The sequence below is a fragment of the Nuphar pumila genome, chromosome 15 (assembly GCF_984573655.1).
Source record: "Nuphar pumila chromosome 15, dmNupPumi1.hap1.1, whole genome shotgun sequence".
NCBI lineage: Eukaryota > Viridiplantae > Streptophyta > Magnoliopsida > Nymphaeales > Nymphaeaceae > Nuphar > Nuphar pumila.
In genome coordinates, this window is record NC_143263.1 from 31,825,016 (window position 1) to 31,833,195 (window position 8,180).

Sequence of the window (8,180 nt, forward strand, 5' to 3'; positions counted from 1 at the left end):
TCTTATTTATCACCAAACTCTGGCCCAATAAGGTTTGGTACCCTAATGTTAATCCTATTAAGCGGCTACACTAATAAGTGGCTACATGTAAGTTTGTTATGGAAGGGGATTACTGAATTAATGAGGCATTAAACTTTAAGTTACGGTGAGCATAGTGACAAATATCGCAAGATTTATGAAAAAATCTCGCAATAATATCGCGAGAAATTGCCTGAAAGTTTAAAACGGCAATTTCTTGTGAGATTTTCAAAATATTGCGAGATTTATGAAAAAACATAGATACCGCCATTTAAATGCGATATTTATGTTTTAGACAGCTATTTATTGTGATTTAAATGTGATATTAATAAATTTTATTAATATTTTCTTATAAAAAATCAAATTTATATTTTTAATTCATTTTTTATTGACGAGATTTTGCCGAAAAAAAAATGTGAGAATTATGGATTTTTTTCAATTTCTCACGAGTTTTTGAAAAACGAGAAATTGCCGATAAAAACTTTTGTAACTATGACGGCGAGTTAATCCAATCCTTTAAATGACTGCCTTTATAAAGGGAATGGCCATGACAAGAAAAATAACAAAATCAAGTATATGAATACCAAGAGTTTGAGAGGATTGAAAAGTTGATGCTTTGAGCATGTGGTTTTCACAAATGTCCCTTTTCATCCGGTGACCAAATCAGATTAGAAAATTGGAAGGGTGAATATAACGGCTCCATAACTCCCGTTAACCATGAAGATAAAATTAAAGTAGAAAGAAAATTGGAAGGGTGAGTATGCTGGTCAGCAAACATCCATGGTAAGAGAAGAGAAAGAAAGTGGGGTAGCTCCTTAGTGTATGAGAATGTAAAAGCCCCAATTTTAACTATCACCACTACCACTAAGCTTTGTAAATTCAACACCACTGGAAGATCCTGTTGATTCAGAATTGGAAAGTGAGAGCATACCGAACTGGATTTGGTTGGATTGACGAATCGAATCAGATCAGTTATTATTAGATCTAGTTTAGATTGAATCCGATTTTAGATATCGGGTATGATCCTAATGGCTTTGATTCAAGGATGTCGTTTGAATCAAACTAGATCAGACCCATCAAACACACTTGGACCAAGTCAATATATCAGATTTGATGTTTTGAAACAGACTACTGAGTTGGGGATGGATCTTACCAAATAGGATCACATCAAATTTTGGGTCCAACCAATACTGACTTGGTCACCCTATTGTACCAGATCGATCCAGATGAATTAGATAGGTGGTGGATCCATGATTAGAAATCTAGAAAATGAATCGTTTGCGCAACTAACCAAACATGTTATTTGAAATCTTTATTAATATATGACTCCAGTATGACATAATTTTGCGGTGGATCCATGAATTTGCATTTGAACCCATATGGATTTGAATTTAGTTATATGGATCTCAACTTGTGTTTTGAATGTTTAGCAATATCAATTGTGATTCCTGAATGAACTATTTGCATGAACTCATGATTGGATTGATACGTGGTTTAGCTATATGAAATCATGTTAGACAAGATCCAAACAAGCATTAGATTCATGATTTATAAGACTCATAATTTGTGTTTGTTTATGTTGAGAATTAAATTTATTTGAGCATCTTGCTCGACTTGATCTCATCTCAGATTTAAATATAAATTATGGATATGCAAATGGATCTGAATGTGCATTTTTGCCATGTTTATAGTTTGAACATTCATGATGATATTTGATATGATAAGGCACTCTAAAATTGCATGAACTTGTAGTGTTTGACATATCCAAATGAAGATGGGGTAGAAAAGAAAACTTACATCAGATTTACTTATTTAAATCTGGATTATAAGATTGGGTCCTAAAGCCATGATGCATATTGTTTGTAGTTTGTGAATTTGAATATATTGCTTAATTGATATGCATGAGGAGTGTGAGCTTAATTATATTTTTGCTTATACATGAGAATATTTGCAGGTGATGGTTAATAGGCATTATAAATTATGTTTTATATGATTTGCTCATGTGAATACATGAACAAATGCTTTCATGCTTTATGCATGTTATGAATTCAAGCTTTTGCTTATTTAAATCATGATAATTTGGATATGGGTATATACTTGATCCAAAATTATCAGATGGCGTGCATGCGTACTATTTATAAAGTAATTAGCATATGATGCACTATGATTATAAAAGAGTCATAAGAAACCTCATGATTGACTAAGAAAGTGAGACTCATACTCTAACGAAGGCAACTTAAATGATACATGTGCAAAATAATTTACCATTGTTTGCTTCGAGGTTACAAACTACATAGTTGAGGATGCAATAAATGTTAAAGCAAAAAATAAAAATTGTCACATGATATTGCACATTAAAGGTTATGATTGAAATTTTGACATGATATAAAACTTATGTAGTTATATGAAAAGAGAACGTGAAAGGATCATGATAAAAAAGTTAGTCTAGTTTGTGAATAACCTCATGATAAGAGTATATCATAAAGAAAAACTCCAACTAGAGTATGTAAAACCTCCTGATGTTATAGCTAAATCCATACTATATGTGAAAAAAATAATGATATGACATGTATAATAGTTCATTGAATGATAATGAACATGCATGATAAGATTGATGAAAAAGTCAACATGAATATGTAAGAAATAACCCATAGCATGTGTGAAAACTGCATATTAAAATTGAATGATGAAAATGTGTATATCACAATGTGAGAAATAACTCATAACTTGTAAGAAAAATATCATACTTGGATATTAATATAACTGTTAAAATTGCACCAAATTTATTTGGTGCAAGCTTTGTTCACCAAATGTTATATGTGATACACGATGCACTAGTTGTAATATAATATGTTTGTTCGTTTTGTATGGCCAAGTGAAATATGTTGGATCTAGTGTGGCTATAGGGTCTCACAAGAAGAACCCTAAGAGCCACCAGATGGTAGGTCCATTAAATGGATGCTAATACTATTAAGTGATTGTTGGATCCAGTGTAGCCATAGGGTCTCACAAGAAGAACCCTAAAAGGCATGAGATGGTAAGCCCGTTAAGTGGATTTTTATACTATTAAGTGGCTGCATGTAAGTTGGTTACAAGAGTTACTGGATTAATGTGGGATTAAACTCTAAGTTATGGTGAGTAATTAGTTGCCTATATAAAGTCTATGGCCATAACAAGGCAAATAACAAAAATCAAGTGTATGATTAGAAAGTTCATGCTTAGAGTAAGGGTAGTGATAACTCAACTAGTTAGAGCATGTGGTCTTCATAAGGCTAGGTTCAACTCCTCACTACACACATGCTGTAAAATCCAACATTTTTGCCTTTTTTTGATTTTTTGGATAATAAATTTTTTCGAGGCTCTTTCTTAGATTCTTAGTGTATGATGGCATTTTCATGATTTTTTTGAGAACGGTTTTTATTTCATCGAAATCAAAGTTAGGACAAGCGTAGAGCGAGCCTGACAAGTCTCATGGGCATTACGAGCATTTCAGAGTTGTTTTAAGGGCATTTTGATCACCAAGGTTATTTTTGTTCAAACCTAAGTTGACCCAGTGGGGTTAACTGCAACAAGGTCATTTTTGGCCATTCTCAGTTGACAAGTTGACAGAGTGGCATGTAATTTTTTTGTTTGATGAAGGTTAGGAATGGGTCCAAGAGACCATTCATCCTTCTTTTGGCATGCAAAGACAGTTTTGTCCTTACACTGCCTCCCAGTTGGACCAACCATAGCAGGGTTGACCTTGTCATAGATGGGCTCAGCCAGGTTGCTAAACCTACTGAGGCTCTTGGTCCAAGCCTAGTTGGCCTAACTAGACTGAATTCAGTTAGCCTAGCTAGGGACCATTAATTTATGGACCTAGTGGGGCAGGATTAAGGTGGATCCTGATCAGATCTGGTTCAGACTCAGATCCACCCCAAATTTAAGTGAGAAACCCCTCTTTTCCCTCTCTCACGATCAGCTTCTCCTCTCCCTCTCTTTTGCATTTGACGCCTTAATCCTCTCTCTCTTCATTCCTCTTCTCCCTCCACCGTCCGACCACCTCTACCCTTCATTTTCTGGTGCCTCCGGTGGTGCGTTTCCCTTAGCCCCATCGACCTCCTCCTCTCCTTTGTGTGCTGCAGCTGTGGTCGTGCCCACCCTTCCCTTCCTCTTTTTCGTTTTTCTCTCTTTCCCCATTTTTTTCTGGTTTTCTTCCTTATATGCTGTGTTTTGGCTGATTTTGTGCTTCTCCAAGGAAGAGCATGGGCTGTTGCAGTAAACACGCCATTAGGGACTCGATTTTGCACCTAGGTCTGTGCCTGTCGGATTTTTATGAACGAAGGTAGGTATCGATCCCCGCTTCGCGGTAGGGGCCTGTGATAGGCACGTGCAAATTAGGTTGGATCAGAAATGTTGTATGGGCTGTATAAAAATATATTTTGGATGCCATGTTCTGCATTTTTTTTGTGGATGATCAAAAAAAAAAAAAAAAAAAAATATATATATATATATATATATATATATATATATATATATATATATATATATATATATATATATGCGAATGTATGTCCGGTATGAACCTGCATTTTTTAAATTTTATTTCCTCTTAGGCTAGAACAAAAAAAAAACACGAGTTCTTTTATTTTGATGATGTGTTTGGATGTGGGAAGATCAGAAAAAAAATGTTGTAGTATATTTTAGCATGCTGTAAATAGAGAGTTTTCGGCAAATAGGGTATAACTCTCACCGTGATTTGTGTTTATTTTTTCTTGAGTCTATGCGCAATGGCCTATTCTGTAGATGTGTAGCAGTTTAATTGTTTAGGTTTTTGCTTTGATGTTGTAATCGAAATTGTGTTATCATTATGTTTTTTTATGTATGTTTTCAGCACATAAAAAGTTTGTGTGTGTTAGTATCTTTTTTTGATGTGTGATTTCTGCATAGAAAAATTGTGTGTGTGTTAGTATATGTTTATGATATATGATTTCAGCACAGAAAATTTTGTGTATATGTTAGTATTTGTTTTTGAATGTATGATTTCATAACAGAAAATCCGTGTATGTATTAGGTTGATTCTTATAGAAATTCCTGTTCTGGAATGATTTTTAGCATGCTGATTTAGCCATGTAAGTACACAATTTTTTCAATTCCTGATTTGAATGATTTGTAGTATGCTGATTTAACTATGTAGAGCAAAAAACAGTTTGGTAAATTGTTTTTTTTTTATATATCAAATCATTTTTCTTTGTATAGCAGAAACCTATGGTGTATATCTGATTTTAGTATAGAGGAAATTTGTACTGGTGTTTTTGAGCTTAGTTACAGCAGAACGTTTTCTTTAGGTGATGTGATTTGTGAGTGTAGTAGAAAATCAATTTTTGGGTTTTAGTTTAAAGTTTTTTTTTCTGCTGCTGAAATAGTTGTTTATAAAGCCCGACTATCAACCCTTCCTGCTATGAAATTGTACCCATTGCTGAAGAATGTATGCTTTTCACTAGTAGGTTTTAAATTTCTATAAAAAAATTTGGTTTGACATTCAATGTATATGTTTTGAATTACTGTAAAAAGAATTCTGTTTATATGTTCCATGTGTGTGCCCTGTAGTGTTATCAAAATTTTAAAAGAAAGAGTGTCATGTATGCTTGTGAAACTGTCAAAAAAAATTTTTGTTTATAGGTTTCATGTGTGTGCCCTGTAGTGCTCTCAAAATTTTAAAAGAAAGAGTGTCATGTATGCTTGTGAAACTGTCAATTTTTTTTTTGGTTTAATGGTTCTATGTGTGTGCCATGTAGTACTGTCAAAATTTTAAAAGAAAGAGTGTCATGTATGCTTGTGAAATTGTCAATTTTTTTTTTCTATTTATAGGTTTTATGTGTGTGCCCTGTAGTGCTGTCAAAATTTTAAAAGAAAGAGTGTCATGTATGCTTGTAAAACTGTCAAAAAAATTCTGGTTCAATGGTTTCATGTGTGTTCCATATAGTGCTGTCAAAATTTTAAAAGAAAGAGTGTCACCTATGCATGTGAAACTGTTAAAAAAAATGTGTTGAACTATTTAATAGGTTTTGAAATATATTTTTGAAATGAATGCTTATGTGCCTATATGATTAGGTTCTGAAAAACATATTTTTGATATGAATGCTCATATCCTTATGTGATTAGGTTCTGAAAAATATATTTTTGACATGAATGTTTATGTGCCTATGTGATTAGGTTCCAAAAATTACATTTTTGATATGAATGCTTATGTGCCTATGTGATTAGGTTCTGAAATATATTTTTGAAGTGAATGCTTATGTGCATATGTGATTAGGTTCTGAAATATATTTTTTAAATGAATGTTTATGTTCTATGTCACATAGGTGCGGGTGCGACGATGCGACACTTTAAAAAAACTTGGGTGCGGGAGGTTATATATATATATATAATTTTTAACAGTAAACAATAACTCTAATAAAATAAAAACAATTATCATAATATCATCAATCCATCATGCATGCAATAAATCAAATTAACAATCTACAATTTTATTATTTATCATAAAAACTAACACCACAATGAAATCAACCTAAATATATTATGAAAACGATCAAATAAGTAAAACAAAAAAAAGTAAATTATATAATATACTAATAAAAAAAGTAAATAATGCATAATTACGTACCAAAAGTATATCATCTACAATGTATATAACGATAAGATAATGATCATAATAATTTTTTGCTTCATCATCAAATGTATTATAAGAAGGAAGAGTAGACTCAGATAAGTCAATGTTTGTAATGTTGAAATCATTATCTCTCTTTAAGTCACACGCTTTTGGGTTTACATTCCAATTTTGGATGATTTTTATCTGCATTACAAACCCAATTTGAAAATGTTAAATACTTGCATATTTAAATGAAAAAACTAAGAAATAATCAAATAACTAAAAGCAATTAGTATATGTATTCCTTATTTGTTCACGAAAGTAATCAAAGATTGGAATGAATATAGACTAAATCCTCTGCACGCTTGCTTGCTGGTGAGTTTGTTTCTCTTTATGTTGTAGATTTAAGAATATGTGTTCTAATTTCTTTCACAACAAGATAAACTAGCAAGCTGAGATAACAATCTCAATGCAAGGCGTTGGGGAAGAGGTGTTTTTGATCCATATGTTGACCACCATGTGATATGATCTATATTCTCCTCCTCTCGCTATTAATGCTTGCCCATATAACATCGAAGATGAAAATTTTTTAAACTCTTGTGTGACTTGATTTAGAATATGTAACTCTCGATAAAGTTTTGCCATACACATATTTCTATGCCTTGATAGACCTGAGTCTAAATTTGGAGGGACACGACCAACACCACATTCCTGTCACTTTTTTGCATAATATTTGTGATTGAAAGAATGTGTCATGCAATACAAATGAGTGTTGCTCTTATCTCATCTTTTGACTAAAATTGAATCAATATAATTAAAAAATTCTGAATCATCCAATGCATGGTTTTTTCCCTCATGCTTGAAAACTACAACTTGTATTTTTCTAATCGTATTATTCTATATTTCATAAACTTTGTGAAGCATGGACTTATCCTTATCAACTTCTCTCAGCATTTCTCAAATAGGTTGCGTAAACTGAAAGAAGTATACGAGTCTATCTTAAAACTCATAATCAATAATGAATTTCTTAATTTCTTGAGCCTTTATAATATCATTAGCACTAGAATGTCTAATTCTCATCAGATACCATGTTAACCAAAATATTCTTGACTTAATCATTTTCATCATCACAATGATGGACATAAAATGTGTTTAAGCAACCTTCAATAATTTTATATTAGAATGCCTATTAAATATGACATTAGCATGATGGTGGTTGACAACAAAATTTCTAATGCTTTTGACATTTTTTTCTAATTCCTTAATTCATGAATATAGAGCATATGCTAGTGATTTTTCTTTTTTTTTTGGGTTGCAGATGCTCTTGAGGGATAGATTCAAGCTGTGTACTCAATATTTTTATAGATTTTTAATTTATCTACATATGCTCATAGTGGCCCCCATCATCACATGATGCAACTATCAAACTTGAATCAACACTCCCCCTACCACTACAAGCAACACTAGCAGCATAACTTACATGTACGGATGAGGGTGGCACAAGTCCTTTCCCCTTATCCATCATTTTATC